Source organism: Macrobrachium nipponense, chromosome 1, assembly GCF_015104395.2.
Source record: "Macrobrachium nipponense isolate FS-2020 chromosome 1, ASM1510439v2, whole genome shotgun sequence".
In the NCBI taxonomy this organism is placed as follows: Eukaryota; Metazoa; Arthropoda; class Malacostraca; order Decapoda; family Palaemonidae; genus Macrobrachium; species Macrobrachium nipponense.
Window position 1 is genome coordinate 904,151 of NC_087200.1, and position 26,010 is coordinate 930,160.

The 26,010-nt window shown below is 43.3% G+C and overlaps 1 protein-coding gene across 2 annotated transcripts in view; it reads left to right on the forward strand.

Annotated features, from left to right (window-relative positions):
- The first annotated feature begins 2,153 nt into the window (after positions 1 to 2,153).
- LOC135219092 (acyl-CoA:lysophosphatidylglycerol acyltransferase 1-like) overlaps positions 2,154 to 26,010 on the forward strand; it is a 226,914-nt gene continuing 203,057 nt past the window's right edge. For both annotated transcript variants that reach the window (XM_064255526.1, XM_064255527.1), the window contains exon 1: positions 2,154 to 2,298. The gene's annotated coding sequence lies outside the window, so the exon portion shown is untranslated. The remainder of the gene's footprint in view (positions 2,299 to 26,010) is intronic.

Sequence of the window (26,010 nt, forward strand, 5' to 3'; positions counted from 1 at the left end):
ACTACAATTCTTGGAAAGGATTGTAATATAGAGCAGTTATATAAATTAATGGGGGAGGCGGGCCTCCTCAACCAAATTTAAATTATACATAGATTGTCTATGTAAGAACTTATATATATGAACAAAATTTTTATATACATATATTTATAGATTTTTTATACGAAATTTATTAAAAATTTAATTTTTTTTTACTTTATTTCGATGTCAATTACCTAGATGTCGTGACGCCAGATTTAATAGACAACATCAATCAATCAATCAAGTGGATCCTGACCGCTGCGCATGTTACTGTACTCTGACTCGAAATCGATCCATTTCCACCATGAGAGCTAATTGATAATTCTGTAAAACTTAGCTTTGTAGGATTAATTTTGTCATCTCTATATCAGTCGTTCCTACTGTTTCAACGTAACACTATTTTAGGTTTCTAAATGCTGTTAACTTGCTTCTGTTGTATCGCCATTTACTTTCAATTTTTTCTGTTCATCAAAATCTTTATTTCCTACGGTTTGTTACTTACCTTAATAATCTTCAGTGGTGTCCATAACTATGTAAAGCTATGTGTCTCTTCTGCAAAAAAGCCACGCTTAATTTTTTTTTCTCCAGAATTAACGTAATTTGATGTAGTATATAACAAAGCCCACCATAGAAATTGCTTTTTGGTGCTCTTCCTGGCAGACTTTCATCTTCAGCTGCTCTTTGAGCGTCTGCTCGCTCGCTCTTTTATCAAACGCCTCACTTAACTTATGTCATTGATCACAGCACAATAGTTTTGAGTGTTTTTTTTTTTTCTAACAAAGGAAGGGTTTTCTGATAAGATACCTACTGGACCTGTCGAGATTTTCTTTGAATTGCCACTGCTGCTGTTGTTGCACCTATTTTTAAATATTATCTAAAGAAATGTTAGATTAGTCAAGTAATCGTGTGAAAATCAAAATTTCAGTTTATTAATACTGAGTTAAGACATCAAGATTAGTTTCTCGTGCTTTTTTTCGCTAGAGACGATCAACATAAAACAAGACAGGGGAGGTCATTGGGTGCTTGACAATTTTTATAACCAAGCCACAATTTCATTGCTTCTGACGCCACACACGACGATGTTTGTTAGCAAGACTTCTTATAAAATGGCTCATGACACACGTGAATTTGGAGAGAGAGAGAGAGAGAGAGAGAGAGAGAGAGAGAGAGAGAGAGAGAGAGAGAGAGAGAGAGAGAGAGAGAGAGAGAGAGAGAGAGAGAGAGACTGAAGTATACAAAAATCTTAGTCAACCCGTTTAATTCTTATTCTGACAATTTACTAAACCGCAAGGGTTAAATGGATTTTGAAAAGAATATTTTTTTATATTAATTCCCATTCTAATGTTTGAATTGAGTTGTTTTCTAAACCCTGGTAATCGTTCGTATCTGATCAACTTATCTGAGAATAAATGCGCGAATTAGTTAATAGACTAATGCGAAAATAAATTCAACTATTTCGTTTATTCTTAAATTTTGGAAAGGGGGCATTTTATTGAGAATGATGCCGCTAGGTCAGCTTAGAAGTAAAGGCAAGTTTCATAGAGTGGCATACTGATACACATCGTAGAACAAACATCTGCACACTCAAACAGTGTACACTCCAAATCGTTACATTTTTAAAATTTATACCTTTCAATTTCTGCATCTAAGTTTGAAACAAATGGTAGGGTTCGATCTATTGTCCTGACATTGAAACATGTTTAATGAAAAGCGTGTATATAAATGACTGAAAATCATGTGCCAGAGTTTATTATTAGAAATAAACGGCAAGTCATGCGAAAATTACCGAATATACAGAGGTTGTGTTCGAGCGTCAAAGGCACAGGTAATTGGTATCTAATCAATTCCAAACGGCATATAGATACCATAACCCTTGTCAGGTATCCCGGTTCAGATAAGCCACTCAGCAGAACTTCAGTGTGTAAAGATGATAAAGGATCTCATAAATTAAGTTTATGCAGTAAAATATTCAGTAAATATTCTCCATAAACATATTAAATAATATTACGAAGTATATAAACGGAAAATATCATTAAGTTAGTTGATCAATAACTAATAGCAACCTTATCAGAAAGGCCAAAAGCGAGAGACACCACTCGAGGTTTTGGTACCGCGTAGAATATTCGTGAGTTGTGGTGTCAGGCGTCAGCTGAAAACATTGCAGGTAGTGTTTACCAAAAGACGTTATAATGATAGATTCCAGAGGCATTTGATGTTCCAGACTGTCCTTCCGTTTCTTCTGCTCCTCTTATTTGCCCTTGTCATTATGTTCAACCCCAGGTAAATATATTGATCCCTTTATCTGTGTAGGTTTATGTAAATATAGAGGGGTTATTCCATGTAAACAATGCAGTTAAAGTAAGGTTCAGCGACCATACCTAGTATGAGGTAGGCGGACTTGCCATGGTCATTTGTGGCCTAGCCAATTAAAGTTTCGTCCATAGGCTGCTCTCCTTGTGGAACGACGAAATCGAAGTGTTTGGATTACATAAATCGTTAAAAATGAATAACAAACCTGGGTGTTAGTGTGGCCAAATCATACCTACTTAGCTACCTCTGGCCGGCTGTTGTAGACATGCTCACGATAGGCCACCTTATTTTATAGTCTATCGTCAACCCCCACAACTCCCACAGTCCAGGCTAATATGCGCTAATGCATACACCCATGACCAGGCTAAATTTAAGGATGGACATTTAAAAGAAAAACTTAAAAAAAACTCAAAAATGGAAAGAGGAAGATAGGGTAAACAACCGCATGGCCTGGCTCAACTCACCGACGATCACGGCTGGACACCCTCCGAAAAAGCACTTATAGGTAACGCGTCCTGACACCGGAGATGGGCATCAGTCGCGACTTGTTGTTGGTGAGAAACGGAGCTAAAGACCTCTACTCTCCTTTCGAAGTAAGTATTTTCCCCAAAGTCGGAAATGAAGGCCAAATTTAAAGTATTAAACAGAGGGTAGTGAAAAGGGTGTCCAACGCAGTGCAAATCTCACAAAAAAACTGTCAAAATTTTTACTTACGCTTAAATATCTTAGAAGATTGATGCCATCTCGATGTTTGTGGAGTCGCTTGTGTCAACAAACTTCCCATTTCCTGTGATAAAACCACACGCCTCTTGTACCAATAGATGCTGGGGCACTTTCATCACAACAATCAGAACACGGTCACTGGCCACGACGTTTTTAAGTAAAACAACTGTTTTGGTAGAAGACGACGACGAAGCGTGCACTAGATAATTATTTAAATAAATAGTAAAACATCAATATTTTACATATTTATGATGATTAATTTGAAAATATTCGTTATTGAAAAAGTAACTCGATTCTGACTCAAATTTAAGTTGTTATTTTTTTGGAATTAGAACGTTATTTTAAGTCCTGTATTATGATGTTACGACATCTTGACTTTCGTAGCTATTGTAGATGAATGACTATACTCAACTTTTTTGCAGAACAGTTTACCATTTATTCATGCAGAATGTTATCAGCTATTCATGTAATTGTTATAATCGTAATGCTCATATATATCTTTATTATTTACTTTTTGGATATATGAAGATGTTTTACTGCCGGATTACTGCAATCGCTTTCGGTCCCTGGGCCTCTGTCTGTTTTCGCACCATAAGAAATTAATGAGGCCGAATTTGCAATGACCAGAAAGTCGTTAAAAGAGGAAAGTTAGCAATGAGGAGCATATGTTTTGAATGAAAAAAATACAAATTTATATAATAGCTAGCTTGTAAAAGATACTTGATTACAAAAAACTTGATTGACAACTAAGCAGCATACCTACTGTGGGTTTCAGAGACAGTGCAAGCATATTTTTTGGCAATATTTCTGTAATGAACACTCGTATGAGAACGAGATTTTGCTATAGTGCATTACACCCAGTGCCATAATTTATAAGGGTATCGTGAATCACTAGTTGTAAAGAATAACGACACTTGTCCTTGTACCAAGAGACAAAAACTCCTTTATCCAGAAATGGATATGAACACTCGTAAAAAGCTCCACCTACCCTCTTCCCCCCCCCTCCACCGCCACCCCTGTACTTCTTCCTTCCTTCGCCTTCCTCTCTCTCTCTCTCTCTCTCTCATCATCTCTTCTCTCCTCTCGTCTCTCTCTCTATCTCTCTCTCTCTCTCTCTCTCTCTCTCTCTCTCTCTCTCTCTCTGTTGCCAATTGGTAAGTGTTCACCCTCCAAACTGGGTATAAGACTTACACAAAACGTGGAAATTGGTGAAATTAGCCTGTGTATTGAAAGTATATATACATAAATATTGAAGCATTTCTATCATTATTGCATTACTATGACAACTAGAATTCATGGAAACAGTTTATAATAATGCATCGATGTATGTGTGAAGCTCCACTAATGTGGCAACGATGATTTTGCCATTCTTAGCATGCAAACATTAAAGGTTACATTTATTTCTGGCATACAGTTATTAAAAAAAATCAAAATACTAATATAGACTTAAATCAATGAAAAGTGCTAGAAAAAAATTATAATCCACTTACTCGTAGTCTGTTCCGCTATGGTTTTCGGCAGGCAGATGTACGACAAGGTTAGAAACATTGGATTGTATCTACTTTAGAAATATCTGTAATTTTTTGGGGTAATTTGGTTGCAAAAAATGGGCAATAGACATGAATTAAATAAACATTTTGAAATAACAAAGTAAAGTTGAACTAAATAATGAGTAAAGTAAACAATTAAGGGAATAAAACTTTGCAGTGTCGTTGTCAACTGCTCGTAACTGTGTTTGTGGAGTGAGCACTTAGGAACCAGGAACAGCAACGTGGTTCAAGTGAAATGTGGAGTGAATTAAGACCAAAATGTGTATAATAACAATCAAATAAGCACTGTGGAGTTTCAGTTGTGATGGCAGCAAGGATAAAACCACCGATTACAAGGTAAAAATGAATTCAGTTCAAACCATGACCCTGGGAATAACAAGTTTCATACTTTCACTAATATAGGCAACAAAATGTTGTTTTATTGTGCTGATTACAACTGCAATCTTGAGTAAGATCAATAAATGTTACATATATATGCTAACATTGTTCAAATGAGTGCTGGGAAGGCTGGGAAAGATGGTGTCCATCCGTGACTAGACCCGTCCAGCCACACAATCGCCGCCATATTGGATTTCAAAACTGCCTTGAAAACATATTTTACGAAGAGCGTTGCATGCTTATTTTAGTTCGTATGGAGCTTTCATATATCACATTATGTTGACGAAACTTCAATCTTTTGAATGGTATGCTTAGAGTTGTAATTGTATTCTTGTTTCAATAATTAAATATCGAGTGAATAAGACCCGGCCAGTGTGGTGATGGTGGATCGTCCGTGATTGTTTACTCTATGTAGCTAGGCTTAGGTACCCTAGGTACAACCTGGGCCAGTCTTGCCTGCTCGTTGACCCACATTCCAGAAAAAGTACTTTGTTCATGACACTTACCTGCCAGATATATATATATATATGTATATATAGCTGTATTCTCCGAAGTCCGACAGAATTTCAAAACTCCCGGCACACGCAGTGGTCGGCCAGGTGGTTAGTACCCATTCCCGCCGCTGGGAGGTGTCAGGAACCATTCCCATCTTCTATTCAGATTTTTCTCTGTCGTCGGTAATGTAAACACCTGTTTTCATTACCACCGCCTAGGATTTTGGAACATCATTGCCGCTTAAGTATCTTGGTTTTTTATTGTAGTGTCTTACCGAACAATTATAGAGCCGTGATTTCCACGAGCGGCAGGATACTAAATTCAAATTTAGCGCGTCGGCGTCGCCAACACTGGTGGTGATGACGTCATCTCCCTCCACTCGCGGGAGAACCAGGTACAACTGCCCAGGTGAATCCAATTCTTTTCCTGCCGGCGTCCGGTGAACATCGGTGGTCGGTGCGGTTGGATGACTTTGCTTCGCTTTTTTCTTGTGGATTTGATCTTCGGAATTGGTGAAGTACTCTTTTTTGGCGTTGTTGTTATTTTGCTTTTTATTTAGGCGTTGCCATGTCGGATTCTAGTCCGTCGGGAGTTAGGTTTTGCATCTCAGGATGTAAAACTAGATTATCCAAGCTAGAGTATGATTCTCACACTAAATGTGTTAAGTGTAGGGGACAGGTTTGTTCAGCAGATCGAACATGTAACGAGTGTAGTGATTGGACTGATTCTCAATGGAAGTTTTTTAGTTCATACTCGGAGAAATTAGCTAAAGACAGAATTAGAAAAGCAGCGCTTAGGGAAAGTAGACTTAGCTCTGCTTCGTCTTGCGATGCATCTGTTCCTTCTGTTTCTCCTCAAATTGTTATGTCTCCTTTAACTACACCTCCTATTCCTCCTACTAATCCCACTTCTCCGGCTTCCCGTGTAGTTTCTTCCGACACCATTGCCAGTCTGGAATCGAGGTTAGATCAGAAATTTTCGGTAATAGCGAATACGGTTTTGCAACTTGGTAATTCAGTTAAGACGTTTTTGGAGAAAGCGGCTTCAGGTAAGAGTGTAGTTGAGGGTGCGTCTGTCTGTCCTGACACGTCTCCTAGACAAAGGTCACTGTCCAGCTCCCCCGCACCGGGGAGAAGACATACCGGAAGACCAAGGGAGTCGATCGGGATTTGCCCACAGACAGGCGCCTCTCTTGTTGAGCCTGTTGCGCCTCAACAGGGCTCGGTTAAGCGTTGGAAAGGTGTTGCGGTCAGACGCCTTTCAAATGATTCAAGCGATTCGTCTCCGGTCGCACGGCGCTCTTGGCGAGATTCGCCCGTTTCGCGTCCCTTAAAGAGGCGTTCAGGCGCCGATTCTTCGCCTCCTCCAGTCAAGCGGTATAAGGAGCCTGAGAGTAGGGTTGCGCCTCGGCCGTTAGCGGCTCGTTCGTCGCCTCAATCTGTGCCTTTTTCGGCTCCATCTACTAGTAGAGATTGTGGTTTTAGCGCTGTAGCTAGCAGTTCTAAGGGTGTTTCTTTAGGCGCTTTTTCGTCTGTTACGCCTGATGCGCCTGTTTCGCCTCGAATTTCGGCGGCTCCGAGCGAGGCGCAAGTAGTTTTTCCGCCTCCTGCTGAACATTTAGGCTCTTCCAAGCCTACGTTAACTGTTTTTGATTCGTCTCTGGCGCCTTTGCGCAAGCAGTTAGAGATGTTAACCAACTGGATGAATGAGTCCAAGGGTGGTTCGAAACCTTCAGATCCGGTTGTAGTTCCGTCTACTTCTTCGGCGGTATCGGAGAATGAAGAAGAAGTAGAGGAGGAGGATTCACATCACCTCTCGTGTTATTCACGTCTCCTTAGATTTCTTCTGGTATCTTATCCAGATTATTTTGAGAAAGCGGCTCCGCGCTCCCCAACTTCGACTTTTTTGATGAGGAGGAAAACTTCAGACCCTCTCCTCCCAAAACTTGTTCTATCTAAAGCGGTTAGACATTCGTTGAAAGAGACGGAGAAATGGATGTCTATGAAAAGAGACTTAGGGAAGGCTCTTTTTGCTTACCCTCCCTCTAAGTTGCTTCGTAAGAGGTATAGGTTTTATGTAACTGGGGAAGCTCCTTCTCTGGGAGTTTCTGCCTCCTCCCAGGGAGACTTCTCCAGTTTAATCGACTCCTCTAGAAGATCTGCTTTCGCCGCAGCGAAAGTTTTCTTTACAGCGCCTGAGTTGGACCACGTTGTAAAGAATCAATTTAAACTTTTGGAAGTCTTTAGCTTCCTTGATTGGACTATTGGCGCTTTAGCGGCCAAGATCGAAGACTGTCCTTCTCTTTCTCAGGAGTTAGCGGGGGATTGGATTGGTGTTCTGTCCTGTGCGGACAAATCCATTAGGGATGGATGTGATGAGTTAGCTTCGCTCATCGCCTTTGGTACCCTTAAGAAAAGGCAACTTTGGTGCTCCTTTGCTTCTAAAAGGGTTACGTCCCAACAGAAGTCTGCTCTCTTGTTTGCTCCTTTTGTGAAAAGATAACCTCTTTCCAGACGATGTAGTGTTGTCAATTTCGTCTGCGCTAGATAAGAAATCTACTTCGGATTTACTGGCACAGTCTACTAAGAGACCTAAAGCTCCTGTGGAGACTGTTCCTTCGGTTTCTCCTCTGGCCCAAGCGCCTTTTCGAGGGAGAAAACCCAAGCGCTTCTTTCGGCCGAAATCAAATTTGCGACCTCAGTCTAAGGCCTCGGCCAAGGTTAACAAACCTTCCAAATGAAAGCTCGGTTCTTCATGCACCAGTGGGAGCCAGGCTGGCTCTGTTTTGGGAGGAATGGGAAAACAAAGGAGCAGAAGCCTGGGTAGTGCAAGTACTCAAGTTCGGCTATCGTATTCCTCTCGTTTCACCTCCCTCGCTCTCACCTGTGCCAATTCCATTCCAGGCATACTCTCCGGGCTCAGACAAATTTCTGGCGCTAGTCGCAGAAGTGGAAGCGCTTGTTCTCAAAGAAGCGATAGAACAGATAGAAGGGGATTTTCCTCCAGGCTTTTACAATCGCCTTTTTGTAGTTCCCAAGTCATCAGGGGGCTGGAGGCCGGTTTTGGATGTGAGCGCCCTGAACTTGCATGTCCAGAAAACAAAATTTCATATGGAGACCACTCGGTCGGTTCTGGAGTCCATCAGACAGGGGGATTGGATGGTCTCTCTGGACATGCAAGACGCTTATTTTCACATTCCGATACATCGCGAATCTCGGAAGTACCTGAGGTTCATGTTCGAAGGCAAGGTGTTTCAGTTTCGGGCGCTTTGCTTCGGACTAGCGACCGCTCCTCAAGTTTTCACCAGGGTTCTATCCCCGATAGGAAGCTGGCTACACATATTAGGAGTAAGAAGGTCTCCCTCTATCTGGACGATTGGCTTCTCCGGTCGGAATCAGAGAGTCGGTGCATGAAGGACCTTGGAACAACTCTGGATCTTGCCAGAAAGTTAGGAATTCTGGTCAACAAACAGAAGTCCCAGTTGGTTCCATCTCAGAGCATCCTTTATTTGGGGATGATTCTGAATGCTCAAGTTTTTCGGGCTTTTCTGTCCCCGAAGAGGGTTCAAGGCTGTCTGGAGACAGTTCAGGAGTTCTTGGACAAAAAGGTAAGTTCTGCCAATCAGTGGATGAGGCTCCTGGGCAAATTGACGTCAGTGGAGAAATTTGTGACGTTGGGAAGACTGCACATGAGACCTCTGCAGTTTTTCCTGAGAGCCTCTTGGTGCAGGAAGACACAACCAGACTCGATTACCTTTCCTGTCACAGATCAAATAAAAGAGGACCTAAGGTGGTGGCTCTCTCGAGCAAGGTTGGAAGAAGGGTTAGATTTACGACCCATCCTCCCGAACCTACAGTTCTTTTCCGACGCATCGGACACAGGTTGGGGAGCCCTACTGGGAAATCAACGGACTTCAGGAGCTTGGTCGGAGAAGGAGAAGAAGTTCCACATAAATGTAAAGGAACTGTTAGCAATTTTCTTGGGGCTCAGACAGTTTCGGAGCTTAGTAGAAGGTCGAGTAGTGGCAGTGCATTCCGACAACTCCACGGCTCTCTCGTACGTGCGGAAACAGGGGGGGACTCAGTCTTTCTCTCTGTACGAAGTAGCCAAGGATCTCCTCCTGTGGTCAAACGAAGCGAAGGTTCAGCTAGTCCCGAGATTTGTTCCGGGAAAGATGAACGTCCTGGCGGACGAGTTAAGTCGTCAACAGCAAGTGTTACCTCTGGAGTGGACTTTGGACAACAAGATTTGTCAGAAACTTTGGCGCCTTTGGGGACGACCGTCAATAGACCTGTTCGCGACATCAAGGAACAGCCGTCTTCCTCTCTTTTGTTCTCCAGTCCCAGATCCTCTAGCTTGGTCGGTGGACGCAATGCTGTTGGATTGGTCGGGTCTGGAAACTTATGCATTCCCTCCGTTCGGTCTAATAAGAGAGGTGCTGAACAAGTTCATGTCGCACAGCAATGTAACGCTAACGTTAATCGCTCCCTTTTGGCCCAGGAAAGAGTGGTTCCCGGACCTTCTCCAGTTGTTAGTAGACTTCCCCAGACTTCTTCCTCCAGAGAAGTGGCTTCTCAAACAACCTCACTTCAAGAGGTTCCACCAAAACTTGTCCGCTCTAGCTCTGACAGGGTTCAGACTGTCCGGAATCTTGTCAGAGCGAAAGGATTTTCAAGAAGAGCTGCAGAAGCTATCGCTCGTTGTAGGAGAGAGTCTTCTAACAAACTCTATCAAGGGAAGTGGAGAATCTTCAGAGAGTGGTGTAGAAGTGCTAAAGTCTCTACTTCTGCGACCTCTTTAACAGAAATAGCAGATTTTCTTCTATTTCTTAGGAACTCTAAGAAACTGGCTCCTTCGACGATCAGAGGATATAGAGCCATGCTCTCTTCGGTTTTTCGACATCGAGGTTTGGATATTTCCTCCAATTCAGATCTGTCGGACCTCATTAGGTCTTTCGAAACCACTAAGCTCCCGCAAGATACAGTGGCTTGGAACTTAGATGTGGTGCTTAAGTTCCTCATGGGGCCACCGTTTGAGCCTTTGAAGTCGGCTTCACTCAGGAACTTGACTAAGAAGGCACTTTTTCTTATTGCACTAGCTTCTGCTAAGCTTGTCAGCGAATTGCACGCTATAGACAAAAGAGTCGGTTTCTCTCAAGGCAATGCTGTATTTTCGGTATCTTTGACCTTTCTAGCCAAAAATGAGAATCCTTCTAATCCTTGGCCGAGGAGTTTTGTGGTAAGGAACTTATCTGATTTGGTTGGACATGAGGAGGAAGAAAGGCTCTTATGTCCAGTCAGGGCTATTAAGCAGTATCTGTTTGCCACTAAGGTTCAAAATCCCTCTCGTCCTCTTTCTAAGAATGCTATATCGTTCTTTATTAGAGAGCTTATCAGGGAAGCTCACTCGCAGTCCGAGAACGACAATCTTTCCGTTCTGAGAGTTAAAGCTCACGAGGTTAGAGCAGTGGCAACTTCTTTAGCATTCAGAAAGAATTTATCTTTAGCTTCGATTCTTCAGAGCACATTCTGGAGATCGAATTCGGTTTTTGCGAGTCATTATCTCAAAGAGATAGAAACGGTTTTCGAGAATTGTAAAACGTTAGGTCCGGTGGCGGTTTCTGGCATGGTGTTGGGAGAAACGGCACAGGGGTCGTCACCTCTATGCTAACTTTTCACCTTGAATAGGTTGTCGAGTTCAAGGGAAGCTGGGGGTACTGAGTACCTGGGATACTCACCAGTCTGTTAGGTCAGATTTTACAATGGTTGGGTATATATGTTTTTAAATCTGGTGTTGGTGACAAATGTTTTGTATGATTGAATTTCTGGTCTTAGCCCAGGGCAAGGGCAAGGGCCTTTGTTGTTACTATCCTCCGTCAGTCAGCCTTGACTCGCTTGAACTACGGAAGGATTCCACTCCTGTAGAGGCTAACTTTGGTCAAATTCCAATTCCTCTACAATAGTAAGAAGAGCACCGACCAGAGGCAGTAACAGTCTGCTGTAGCTCTCTTACAAGGTAAGGTACAACAGACACCTTGAGTGTTTACTGGTATTGCAATAAATGTAACCATTTAAAAATACTAGTGGTCCACTGAATCCCACCTTCCCATAAATGTGTAATCAGCTCTATAATTGTTCGGTAAGACACTACAATAAAAATGAAATTTTCATTATTAAAATGAAGTTTTATTGTATACTTACCGAACAATTATGATTATACCCACCCTCCTCCCCTTAGGTGGACGGACGGGCAGAAAGAATTGGATTCACCTGGGCAGTTGTACCTGGTTCTCCCGCGAGTGGAGGGAGATGACGTCATCACCACCAGTGTTGGCGACGCCGACGCGCTAAATTTGAATTTAGTATCCTGCCGCTCGTGGAAATCACGGCTCTATAATTGTTCGGTAAGTATACAATAAAACTTCATTTTAATAATGAAAATTTCATGTTTTCTTTTTGGTTTATTAACTTGGATTTGCGGCTAGGCATACACTATCATAAATTGATTTAATTTGATTTTTTTGACATAAGACGTCTGAATCTAGTTAGGCTAGTTTCAGACTTTGTTGTCTGCAAAGGGGTTAGGTGAGAATAACGAAACTTTCGATAGATTCTCACTTAATATGCACGACGTGTACATAATTCTTGTTGAAACATCAATGTAATTGGTGTGATATTTGACTGATTCCGAAGGAAGATGTATGATTCGTATATACGCAAATTAGAGCGTAATAGAATTAGGAGGTTTTCCTCCAAGATCAGTAAACAGAAGTCAGGGTAAATAACCTACTAACCTCCTGTAAACTTTATTTTGCCTAACCTTGTGGTATGGCCTACGGGCCTAGAGAGAAGTGTCTGTGAGAGGTAATGCCCTGTCTGTTATGGTGGATTACATCAGTAATTGGAATCTAAAGTGCTCGCTCTCCAATCAGTGTTGTGAGTGTAGTGATGTTGATTTAGTGCCCCTAGTGTTGTGGAGGGGGCGTCAGATCGGTTCTATAACGCCTCTAGGTCTAGACTTCTGTCAGACTCCCAGGACCAGGGAGGGGGCAAGTCAAAAACCGAAGAAGGGTTACGGAGACTCCCCACCGATCTGGTGTCCCTTCGGCAGGTCCTGAGGATGCTTCCCAGGCTGCCAAAGATCGTGCACGTGCACGAATCATGAAGGATTGCTTCTCGTCCTCCGAGGCGTCCTCCCTGCACAGGGGTTGGAGCTCTCGGAAGGACTCGCGCCCTTTAAGGGGGCCGGCCGGAACCCCTATATATGGTGGAATAGGGCAAAAAATGCAAAGTCATGAAAAAATTCATGGAGCTTTATATGGCAATTGAGAATACGTATACGAAATATTTCGTCAAAATTCCTCTTACTTTCGTAGTTACAGGGTAATTAGTAAACATAACTCAATAAGCTTAAAACATTCATCCGTACAAGAAAATGCAATATTTCTTCTGTTATCGTAAATTTTGATAATTATTGGCAAAGAAATTGTGAGAAATGGCATCTGTAGAGATTCCGTGGCTCGCTGAAGTGAGTATCTGGTTCAATCATGAATCAGTTGGACCATAGACTTCAAGTAGATTACATGTTCGAGTTTCACCTTGTGACATTCGCTTGCTTTTACGTATGTTTATGTATGTTTCGGCAAGAAGTTCATCATGCCAATGAGGAAAAGACAAGGAAAACATCTTGCTAACATACAGACGAAGAAAAATTGCTCAAGTATTATTACAGAATATTATAATATATGTGTAGTTAGTGAAGAGAGAGGGGAGGGTTGCCTAGTAACGCCCCCTTCTTGCCTGACAGCACACGTCACACTGTGCTCAAGGCTACGATCTTTGAGCAAAGAGATCTTCATTTATGATAAATAACATAGTTTTGGTTTTTTAATACCCAAAATGGAATATGAAATTCATAATAATCATGATTTATTAAATTGTCTTGGTAAAAAGAGAGTACACCTTCGAGTTTCACCTCTGACATTCTCTTGCATTTACGTTTGTTTATCTTTGTTTCGGCAAGAATGTCATCATGCCAAAGAGGAAAATACAAGGAAAACATCTCGCTAACATACAGAAGAAAATTCGCTGTAATAAGCCCAGTTAGTGAAGGGGAGAGAGGGGGTTACGTAGGAATGAGTGCCCCATCTTGCCTCAAACAGTGCCCCAGGCTACGATATATGAGCAAGGGGATCATCATTTATGATTAAATTATGATAAATAAAATAGTTTTGGTTTATTAATACACAAAAAAGAAATATACATTCATAATAATCATTATTTATTAACATTGTCTTTATAGAAATACGCAGGAAAACTTTGAACGCCCGTATCTCAAAACTATACTTATTGACCTTCAAAATCTATCTCCTCACTTAGTTTTAAAGCTATAACATTGGAATTTGGTATATAACTTGGAAAGACATTATAGAACAATCAAATAGAGCCCTTTTTTCCAATTTTTGTTTCATCTTTTTTTTATAAATTTTTTTTTCTCGTGATTTATAGGGTTTATTTTTTTACCATATTGAAAAATTCATATCTAGCAAAAAAATGATCTTTAGAAAAAAAAAAAGCTCCATTTGATTGGAGGTCGACATCAGGTCTATATATGGTAGTAATCCCAGGTCTTAATATTAAATATGGTTATTTTCGGGATAAATTGCCCTGGCGTCACAAAACCGAAGGTCAGAGGCGAAAATCATATGCGGTTTGGAGATGTCCCAAGTCACCTTATTAAGTGGTATGAATGTCAAAGTCCTGTCGTTAAAAAACGGCATTAGCCGGCCGGCCCCATTAAACAGAAGCTTATAGAGGAGGACGCTTCACGTCCTCTCTCTCTATTGTCATGCGATTGTGATCGCAGCCTCAACATTTTGACAACTTTCCAACGCAAGAAGGAAATAGGACGTCATTGGAGCAGGACGCTTTTGAGCGCCCAGATGGCTCTAGCATTGTTACTGTGAGAAGGAAGAAGGAGTCCCCTCGTCTTCTCACAGAATCAGTCCTTCTCGGTGGGCCTAACTTCGCCAAGAGAAGGGCAGAACACAGTTGCCGCAGGAAGGATTCGAGGTCTGTCAAGCAGGCAGTCTCCTTCTCCTTCTCCTTCTCCTCGCTCGTCACCTTCTACAATTTCGCACCCAAGAACGCACAGGCATCATATTGAGTGCGTTTCGGGAAGTGTCAATGAGCGTGACGAAGACCCAAGATGTCGCACAGGCGGCCGTCGTCTTGGTCAGGAGTTGTGAATGTCCATAAAACTAGTCCTGACGAAGATCACACTCTGCTTAGGACGCTAGCGCACTTCATGAGCGCCGTCCCTCACAAGGACGCCTCTCAAGTTACTCGTGTTGACGCTTTTGGGTCCGCCGTGTCACGTCAGGAAGCTCTCCAGGTAGCTTCTCTTGATGTTCGAAGGAGGCCTTTCAGAACTCTCTACGTTCCTTTTTGAGCGAGTTTCTTGAAGTGTTCATTTGCCTTACAAAGACGCAAGATGTCACACAGGCGGCCGTCGCCTTTGTTAGGAGGTAAAGAAGGTCTTTAGGCTCGTCTGAACGACGATCGCCGTACATCTTTTCTTCTCGCGCATTTCAGCATGAAGGCACTCGATGCGGCTCTCCATAACGCCCCTAAGGTGATCTTTTAGGATGCTTAGCGTTTTATGCATTCAGGACGCTCAGCAAGAACCTTGCTAAGATGCCGTTCAGAACACAGTGTTCTTTACACTAATAGACTCGGCAACAAACTTGCGAAGACGCCTTTCAAGACGCTCAAAGGAAAGATGTTTTTCAGAAAACTCGGTGTTCAAGTTTCTGGAAGTGTTCATTTGCATTACAAAGATGCAAGATGTCGCACAGGCGGCCACCGTCTTTGTTAGAAGGTAAGGAAGGTCCTTAAGGCCCGTCTTGAAGACGATCGCCGCACGTCTTCTTATAAGTGCTTGCACACTTCAGAGCTGTGTGCGCCTCTCCAGGACGCCTTTCAGGTGGCCTTTCATGCATCACTGAGATGCCCTTCAGAACACTTGGTGTTCTATGCACCAATACGCTCGGCAAGACTCTCCCGAGGACGTCTTTTGAAGACGCTCACCGTCCTACGCATTGAGAGGTGAGGAAGCTTTTGAAGATGCTCGACGTCCTACACTTAGAGACGCTCACCAGGACGCTCTGGAAGACGCTCGACGTCATAAACATTGGGATGCTCGCCAGGACGCTTTTTGGAAGACGCTCGATGTCTTACACATCTGAATGCTCTACAGGACGCGGATGAGGACGCTTTTGAGGATGCTAGGCGTCCTACGCGTCAAAATGATTTTAAGGACGCTTTGACAAAAGTCCTATATGGACACTCGTCAAGGGGAAGTTCTCCAGGACGCTCCGCATGACGTTCCTTTGCAGGAACTTAATAAAGATCCGGAGTTGACAGTGAGGCATACCCGAATTTCTTCTTCGAACCCGCCTTCAGATAGAGGATCCCTTGCTCTCCTCTCTCACAGTGGGCGTCGTCGAAGAAGAGGAAGGAACTTGGTCTCGCCAAGATGTCCACTTCGCTTTCTACGAAGGGAGCGTTCAATAGAATCCATGACTTGATGAATTCCAGAAAAACTTTAACCAGATTTCGATGTCATAAAACGCCTCTTCTGTGTTCGGGACTGCGCTGCCTGGTGTAAGCCCAGTCTTTGACCAGGAATCCTGCCCCTTCCTTGATTTCGGTGGGAATCGGGAAGACTATATGCTCGAATTCCTGGATTACTTTCTATCATGTAAGTGGGTTTCCCCCATTAGCAAGATACTAATTGTTTTGTCAATAAACGTTTTGTCAAGTAAGTGGATGACCCCTCATTGACAAAAATGAAACTCTTTGTCTCGTAAATGGGTTAGTTCTCATTGATAAAGATCTTAATAACATTTTATCGCGTAAGCGGATAAGCTCTCATTGACAAGATTTGGAAGAGCTCTCATTCATTAGTCAGAGGCTCGTCCACGAAAAAGACTTGTAGACGACGTCCATGAAGTCTTAGGTCCAATAACATAAGAAGCTTGAACTGTTCTTTCGGTCCTCGGTTCTCACTTGAGGATCTCCTTCGAATAATATTAATTCGTTCTCTTGGCGAAGAGAACGAAGACAGTCGATTTCCATTCTCTCTCTTCCTCGTCGAGGAAAGAATGTAGTAGAGAATTAGCTGTCCAAGTGACTACAATACTTACGTATTTTATCTTTGCGTTATATTACTACTGTATGGTTCAAGTCATATACGCATATCGTAGTTACCTCTACGGATGGCAGCCGAAAGGACTGTTATTCTAAGTGTATTTAATCGGTCCTCCCTGCAACCTTCCAGGAGTTTCCGGTGTAAGGACAACGCTAAAAGGTATTGTTATGACAACACCAACTCAGCTTCTGCATTTAGCGAATTCTGTTTCGCTTAAATATGCCTGCTGGAGAGTTTCCTTCTGCTCGATAATAATAACAAACCTATTCCTTCGTAGAATAGAGTAGCTGGCAACTCAGGCAGAATAGTGCGAGACGGTGATTGAAGGCTGCTGTCACTGTGGATGACGCAGTATATTTAATTGGTACTCCCTGCAACCTTCCAGGAGTTTCCGATTTACCATTTGGATATTTAAGGGTAGTGTTACGACAACACAAACTCAACTTCTGTATTTAGCGAATTCTGTTTCGCTCAAATATGCCAACTTGAGAGTTTCTTTCTGTTCAAATAATAACAGACCTATTCCTTCGTAGAATAGAGTAGCTGGCAACTCAGGCATAATAGTGCGAGGAGGTGAACGTAAGCTGCTGTAACTGTACACCAACTCAGTACCAGCTAGCTCGCTGTTATGCGCCGTCGGTTACGTCTCTCTCTCCCGCGGGATTGACTGACTAACCGTATCTCTGCCCTACAATCACGGACTTTAGCCTAGGATTGAGGGGAATTCTAACATGCATTGAATAAACATTGCCTTCGTTTGCGAAACAATTTTCAACAGAGATATCTCTTAGATCTTTTGGTGCTCTTTACCGCACTGTAACAGGATTCTATAAGAGTCTACCGCGGCATAGCACTATAATAATGCTCTCCTGCTTAGGCAAAGCGCAGCCTTATTAGGAAAGGAAGCATAAAGCGCAGCCTTATTAGGGAAGGAAGCATGCTTGGTAGGGGAAGGAATGAGTCTGCTGGGGACCATCTCCTCCCTGAAGAAGTGTGTTTCCCTGAATAGACTGCAATTCAGACCTGTACAGTTTTTTCCTACTGGAAAAATGAAATAATATCCAAGATCTAGAAACGATTCTGAACATCTCGCAATGCTTCAAGTATCACCTCAGGTGATAGCGAAAAAGTACCAGGCATCTGGAGAGGGTGTCAGATGTCCTGGCACATAATCTGAAAGAATTGTAAGCAATTCGGTCGTCCCTACATTTGTCGCAGGGGAACAGATCAACTCGGACGTTACCACATCTCTCTCGTGTCTCAAGAAGTATCGAGAAACACTCTCGATCCCTGTTCAAGTTAATGAAAGAGAGCCTGTTATGACAACAGGCACGGAATGTAACGATCCTCAAGAGTTTCGTTACAGAATTGCACAACATCCGTAAGAATCTTCTTGATCGACGGCAACAAATACTGGCATCCGAGTGGAATCTTTGATTGGAAGTTTATCAAGAGTTGTTGAGACTTTAGGGATGTCCTTTGATACATCTCTTTGCAATATTTAGGACGAAGAGGCTTCCTCTACTCTGCTCCCTTATTCTCGATCTGGGAGCGGTAGCAATAGACGCCATCCTATGGTATTGAACGGGGATGGATGTTTAGTCTCTTTTCCCCTATTTCAAACTCTTGGGAGATGTAATAAGATAATTCTTGGCATCAGAGGGAGCGAGAAGAACACTGATCGCCCCATGTGGGCCTTCGAGAGGATGGGTTCACAGAGGTCACGTCCTTCCTAGAGTCGGTTTACTCGAACAGCTTCACTCCGAGAGGTATCTCAAAACCTCTCCGCTCTGAGTCTGACTGAGTTCAGACTGTCGAGAAGTTGACCGAAATGAGAGGTTTTTTCAAGACTAATGGCAAATGTCATTGCCAAGGCAAAGGATTGCTGCCTATCTTGCATTATACCAATCGGAGTGGGCCGTTTCTGGAAATAGTGCAGGAAAAAATGGCGTTCTTCCACCTCGACCTCTGTGAATTGCATTACCGTCTTCCCTTTCCGTCTGAAGAATGGGATAAGCTGTCAATCCCGGCTATTAAAAAATACGGGAGTATGTTGTTGACGGCCTTTGGGCTTAGAGATTTGGATCTGTCAAACAACAAAGCCCTTCACGATCTTTAAGGTCTTTGGAAGTCTCGAAACTGTCCAGATCGAAGATTCCGGCATGGAACTTAGATGTAGTCTGAAGTTCCCGATGTCGAAGCATTTCGATCCTCTCCTTTCTGTAAACTTAATGCACATGACCAGAAAGGCTAATTTTCTAACCACTCTAGCTACGACAAAGAGGGTTAGGAAGGTTTAAACCATCATCAGATGTTTTGGCTTTAGAGAACATAATGCGGTGTGTTCTCTAAACCTTCCGTTCTTGCCTAAGAATGAAAACCCGTCTAACCCTTTGCCCAGGAGCTTGGAAGTCAAGGGGATGGCATAAATTATTGGGCAAGAGCCAGAGAGAGTCCTGTGCCCTGTCGGGTCTCTCAAGTTTTATCTAGATAAAACTAAGAAAGTCAAGGTCCTTCGGACAATCTGCAGTGTTCCGTAAAAGACCAGACTTGCCCATGTCAAAGAACACCCTGGCGTTATTGTTAAGGAGTTCATTCAAAGAGGCTCATTACTCATGTTTGGACAAGGATTTGAAATCTTTTAAACTAAATGCTCACGAGGTGAGGGCGCGGCCTCGGAAGCATTTCAACAAAGCATGGCACTCAGTAACATCCTGAGTGCCGCGTTTTAGCGAAGCAACTCTGTGTTCGCTTCACACTACCAGAGGGATGTGAAGACGACATATGAGATCTGCTGCTCGCTAGGACCATACGTGTCCGCAGACAAAGTCTTGAAGGCAAGAAGTACCACTCATCCTATCCTGTAGAAAATGGTTAGGAAGAGATGTTAATTTTAGTTGTTGAGTCGCCGCCAATGGCGGACTTCTCAATTCGTAAGCCTTAGTTAAAACACCCTAACTTTGGCTAGGTTGGTCAGGTGGTGATATATTTTACTTCTTAGCCCTCATGGTATGGTCATATGGTCTAGTCACATTGTGGTCACGCTCCCGTTGACAGTCTCGCTCTCAGGCCTAGACCTCTTCCAAGCTCACAAGCCCAGAGGAGAAGGAATGTCGAAAGCCGCACGGAGGTTTCAGAGAATCCCCACCGGTCGGGCGTCCCCTCGGCAGGTTCTGTAGTAGCGTCCCAGACTGCCAAGGATAGCCATTGAAAAGGCATCCTTAAAAAAGTGCGTCTCTTTTTCCGTTTCTTCATCTTACATCCGAAAAGACGAAGAATGTACATGTTTGGAGTTCGGACGATCTGGTGCGTTCTCTGAAAACTAAGAGAACACTGAGCGAGAGGCTGAGAGCCAGCCAGAAAGCTAGCACAAGCCACGTTCCAACAGCCAGCAGCGAGCCGCGTTCCAACAGACTAGCGTGAGCCTCGTTCATACAGATAAACGCGAGCCGCGTTCCAGCAACTGAGGGCGAGCCGCGTTCCAGAAAATTTTTCTTGGCGCAAGGCGCCTTCAAAGAGAAAACAGACGGCTAGACTGAGGAGCCTTATAGTAGAGTGGCAATCAGAAGGATACTTCCATTGAACGTTTACTGCCAAGAGGCTCCTAAAAGAAGACTAGTAGGCGCTCGGAACTATCAGGGCGCACGGGACCTTCCACGCAAGCGGAACGTTCCAGGAGCGAGTCTCCTTTCTAGCGTGCGGAACATTCCAGGCGCGCGGAACTATCCAGGCGCTAGGCGCAAGGATCCAGGCGCCAGAATATTCCAAAATCTTCATTTGAGAGAGAGGTCAGTCGCGAGGCTCCTCTTTGAGTTTTTTAACTTGAGCAACTTTCCCCTGGCAAAGGTGCAAGATGTCGCACAGGCGGCCGTTGCTTTTGTCAGAAGGATTCTGATACTAAGAGAAGCCCCTTTTCATTATTCAGAAGACTCCTGTGTTAGGCAGTTCTTCTCAATGCGGACTCTCTCCTTCATCCATGCTCTTCCCTCGTTATAAAGAGGCAAGAGCTTTGGGAGTTTTTCTTAATAAGAATCTCATCGACGTTTGGGTATGATGGCGGATAGGAAATACCTACTTCCTTCCGTAAACCCTAGAGATGAACAGGAATTCTGTCTCTTCTGCGATTTATGAGGAAATCACGAAGATTTAAAGAGTTCCTGGATTAACTTCCTTCCTTAAGGAGATATATATACTCTTTCTATCGTTCTATTAATGAAAAGAACGAAGATAGTAGAAGGTAGTAGAGTATCTGCTGTATGAGAATACGATACGGTCAAATCATAAACACATACCGTAGTTACTTCTTTGCTGTGCAACTCAATTACCAGTATCCTTCTAGGACTTTCCAAGGAAGGACTACGCTTAAAGGGATTGTTAAGACAACACCTACTTAGCTTCTAGATTTATCGAAGTCTTGTTTCGCTTAAATATGCTTTAATAAGAACTTCCTGAAGTTTGATAATAATTTTATAAGATTCCTTTATTAAATGGAGTAGCTGGCAACTCTGGAAGAGTAAGGCCAGACGGCTAACGGAGACTGCTTTCGCTGAGACCAACGCAGTACCATGTAGGTGTCGGTCATGAGCGGTCGGTTACATCTCTCTCTCCTGCGGGATGGAATAACTATCCGTATCTCTCCCCTACAATCGCGGTCTTAGCCTCGGATTGAGGGGATAGTTAAGCTAACATAAATAAAATATTGTATGCCTTTTGCTAAGAAGCTTTCAATAAGAGAGATATTACAACCTTTCAATGCTGTTTACCGTAGATAACATTATTAAAGGATTCCATCGCAGCAGAACATTATATTATATAATGCTCTCAGGCTTACGAAAGCATGGCTTATTAGAGTACCTGCTCAGAAGAAGATGGATGAGTCGGATGGGAAACATTCTCTTTGTGGCAGAACGTGTTTCCCTGAATGGACTATACTACGTATATAAAGTTTTTTCCTACTAAGAACGGAATTAACATGTGAAAGGATGTCGGGTACCATAAAGGCACAGATGTTCTGGCACATAACCTAAAAAGAATTAGAAGGAAGCGCCAGCCTGGCGCAATGTGCCGGAAGCGCCAGCCTGGCGCAAAGCGCCAGAAGCGCCAACCTGGCGCAATGCGCCAGAAGCGCCAGCCTGGCACAATGAGCCAAGAGCACCATCCAAGATTTTCTCGTTTTAGCGAGTTATTAACCTAAGAGTCCAGTAGCCTCTCGGACAGCAGGCTCGGTAACGGCAAGATTCGTTCCTGATCTCGTTACCCATTTAATCACTTAGGCCAATTCCTCAACTCTCATATCGCAAAGAACATCGAGAATCTCTTTTTTCGCTCCTGTTCGCGTTAACAAAGAGAACCTTCTCGATCGACGATAATAACTGTTAACGTATGTCTAACATTTATTGGAAAGAGTTGTGAGAACCTGCGGAAAGTCTTCTTCATAGATCTCTTAGCAAGGTAGAAGACGAACAGGCTTCCTATAGACTGCTTCCTTTTCCTCGAACCAAGAGAGGTAGCAATATACGCCATCTTTATTTTATAGAAAGGGGAATAAACTTTAGTCTTTTTTCCCCTAAATATAAATTCTTTACAGAATTTAAGATAAAGGGCATCAAAGAAAGAGAGGATAATACTTTATGCCTCATTTTGGCCTTAGAGAGGTTGGATTCACAGAGGTCACGTTCTTCTCACAACATGTTTTGGAAGCTTTTTCCAAGAGTCTGGATATTCTATCAGCATCTATTATAAATGGACCTTAACAACCTCTCCACTCTGAGTCAGTCTGCGTGCAGACTGACCAGAAGTGGACATGAATGAGAGGATTTTTCAAGGTAAATGACAATAGTCATGGCCAAGACATAGAATTGCTGCAGATCGTGCTAGAGGGAATGAGGAAGCTGTCCTCTTCCGATACCTCTGTGAACCACATAGCGGTTTTTTCTTCCCTTTCAGAGGGAAGAATCACCTTTGTATATGTCTGCTATCAAAGAATGCAGTAAAAGGCTATACTCTGTCTCTACAAAGGGAATTGGAGATAGCAGAGGATTAAAATCTTTGGGATCTTATACGATACCTCAATATGACAAGAGTAGGATATCATGTACTTCTAATGGGATCTTTTTTGTGGCCACAGATTCCATGTTCCGACAAGATGGAACTACTCCTCATAAAACTTCTTTGAGAAATTTTTACGAGGGAATTCTTTGTTTCTCTTGGTCCTAAACGACCAAGAAGACAAGTGAATTTTTTTTTTGAGCATTGGAATCTCGCATCAGATTCTATGGAGACTAGGCAATGGGTTCTTGCCAGCATAGTATGTCTGGCAAAAGAACTAAAACCCCCTATTCCTGATTCTATGTTTTCAGATAGAGGTTTCGTTGTCCAGGCAGGGTACTTACGTTTTCATCTACAGTAGAATGGTTCAAACGTTCGCCTACAGAGTCTTTGGAATGCGATGACGGCTCGAAATGCTTCCCAGAAGGTGTTCAGAGGGATACAATAAAGAGCTAGAAATCAGGAGTCCTCCCAATTTCAGCTCGGAGTCTCCTTCGACTTCCAGGCTTCTTCCCTTCCTTCGGACAAGGATAGGGAAGATTCTGCAACGAGAAACCCCTTCAACAGGTAAGAAGAGATCTCGTGAGCAAGGGAAGTACTCAAGAAGGATCCTCCTCGGAGGAAGACTCTTATCTCTCGCACTGTTAGATATCCTATCGTATACTGGATGTAGCTGACTACAATCACCTCCCCTTGCCGGAGAGGCCAAAGCTCAAAGTGGAAGAATTTCTTCCACCCTTCTCCAGTCTTGTGATTTACTATTGTGGATGTTCAGGACTTTTGGACAATGTAGCGCCAACCAGGAGCCATATGCCAAAACAGGCGTAAAAAACGCCAGAGGCAGACAGCCCAAGAACACTGTCATTGTCCTGATGAGGAGAAAAGACCGGGAGGGCCTACAACCTGGCACAGATGCGCTAGATGCGAACATATTGGACAGATAAGAGTGTCCGATGTTGACATTGCCAGACATCCTCGAGACTCTACCAAGCTCGAAGCTCCGGCAAGTGGGGAGGAGCCAACCAGGCGCTAGGCGCGAGGCGCCAGGCAGGAGCGAGGCGCCAGGCAGGCGTGAGGTACCAGCCAGCCGCGAAGCTCCAGGCAGGCACAAAGCGCCAGGCAGGCGCGAGGCGCCAGGCAGGCGCGAGGCGCCAGTCAGGCGCAAGCCAGGCTCTAGGCTTCATCCAGAAGGGATCCTTTTCAAAGAAAGCCCTGGTCTTCTTCTTTGAAACAAATGTGATCGCCAAGCACTTCTTGAGTAACTTTATGATTCCTTCAAACAGCTGAGAATTAAAAGCACGTGTAAGCGAGCTTTTAGAATTCTTGTTCTTCCAGAACAATATGTCGTGTAAGGACATATTAGCTGTACTTACGGAAGATACAACTCGGGAGTTGACTTCCCTTTGCACGAAGGATGGTCAAGTTGACCTACGAGAGATCCTTCTCTTGGTTTTACGTGTCTACGATACGTTGCTGGGATAGGGAGCCGACACTGATCCTTACTAAGTGAGTTAATTTTTCTTTAACATAGTGTTTTGTTCTTTGGGTTGTTTGAAAGGAGTTTGGGGATAACTCTTTTTTAAGCACAAGCCCTCGTGTTAGGATCAGGTGATCGGGATCGGTGTTGTGCTCCTTAATTATGCCACTAGGCATAGGTGTATTGTCATGTAAAGTGGATAAGACCCCATTGACAAAGGCCATCAGGCTCTGTCGAGTAAGTGGATAAGACCCCATCGACAGACCCACAAGAACTCTTAGCCATAGGTACACATCCTCGCTGAGGCTCTTGAGATGAAGCAGACTCCTAGCAATAAGCTAAGAAGTCAACCCTTTGTCTAAACCACATAGGAACCAAGGTTTTTATTTATTTATTACCTACAACGTATGTTGTTTACCTGTCTAATCAGTGAATAGCTGTCTCTTACCCTCCACCAAAGGGTGCCAATCAGCTAAGTATATATCTGTCAGGGAAGTGAATGTATGAAAATGATATTGTTATGATGAATACAATAAAGTTTTGTTCATGAAACTTACCTGTCAGATATATATATAGCTGTATTTTCTGAAGTCCCGACAGAAATTCAAAAACTTCCGGCACACACAGTGGTCGCCAGGTGGTTAGTACCCATTCCCCGCCGCTGGGAGGCGGGTATCAGGAACCAGTCCCATTCTATTCATAATTTTTCTGTCGCCGGTGCTGGAAACACCTGTTTTCAGTACCTCCGTCTTAGGATTTTGGAAACTTCATGGCCGCTAAATCCTAATTGTCTTTTGATTTATTGCTTGGATTTGTGGCTAGGCATACGCTATCTTAAATTGTTTTGAATATGATTCATTTTTGTATATCTGAATCTAGTTAGGCTAGTTTCAGAGGGTGTTGTTCTGGCTAAGATAGGGTGTGGCTACCGAAAGCTTCGGTAGTTCCGCACTCGATATGCACGAGGGCTATGTGTCTTGCTTCTTTGTTGAGATTTGTCATGTAAGGAGTGTGAGACTTTGTCTAATTCCATAAGGAAGACGTATGATTCAGATGTACGCAATTAATCAGTAAACAAAGTCAGGGTAGGCTAACCTACCTAGTAGACTATTTTGCCTAACCCTGTACTATGGCCTACGGGCTATAAAATATGTCCTCGTGAAGGTAATTGCCCTTTACGTTATAGATTCCATCTTGTATCTTGAATCTAAGGTGCTCGCTCTCCTATCATTGTGGTGAAAAGTGCTACTTCTGTAGTTGTTACTCCTAACCCTGTAATGTTGCCTTCGGGCCCTAAACAGTTTCTGTAGAGGGTATTGACCTTTCTCTGATACTCTATCGATTCGTAACTTAGAATCGAAAGTGCTGGCTTTGGAGAGCAAAAGTGAAGTGGCTAAGTGCAGTGACAGTGCCCCTTGTGTAGTGGAGGGTGTGCGTCAGATCGGCCTTATTTCGCCTCTAGGCCGGGACCTCTGCTTGACTCCCAGGAACAGGGAGAGAGCATGTCGAAAGCCGAAGGAGGGTTACGAGGAACTCCCACCGATCTGAGTGCCTTCGGCAGACCTGAAGTTACTCCCAGGCTGCCAAAGTGCGTGCACGAATCCTGAAGGATTGCTTCTCGTCCTCCGAAGCGTCCTCCCTGCCGCAGGGTTTGGAGCTTTCGGAGGACTCGCGCCCTCTAAATAGAAGCTTTATAGAAGAGGACGTTTCACGTCCTCTCTCTCTCTCTCGTCATGCGTTGCAGTGAGAAGTAAGAAGGCGAACGTCGCCTGAACTCGTGTACGTCTTTCCACCGAGAAA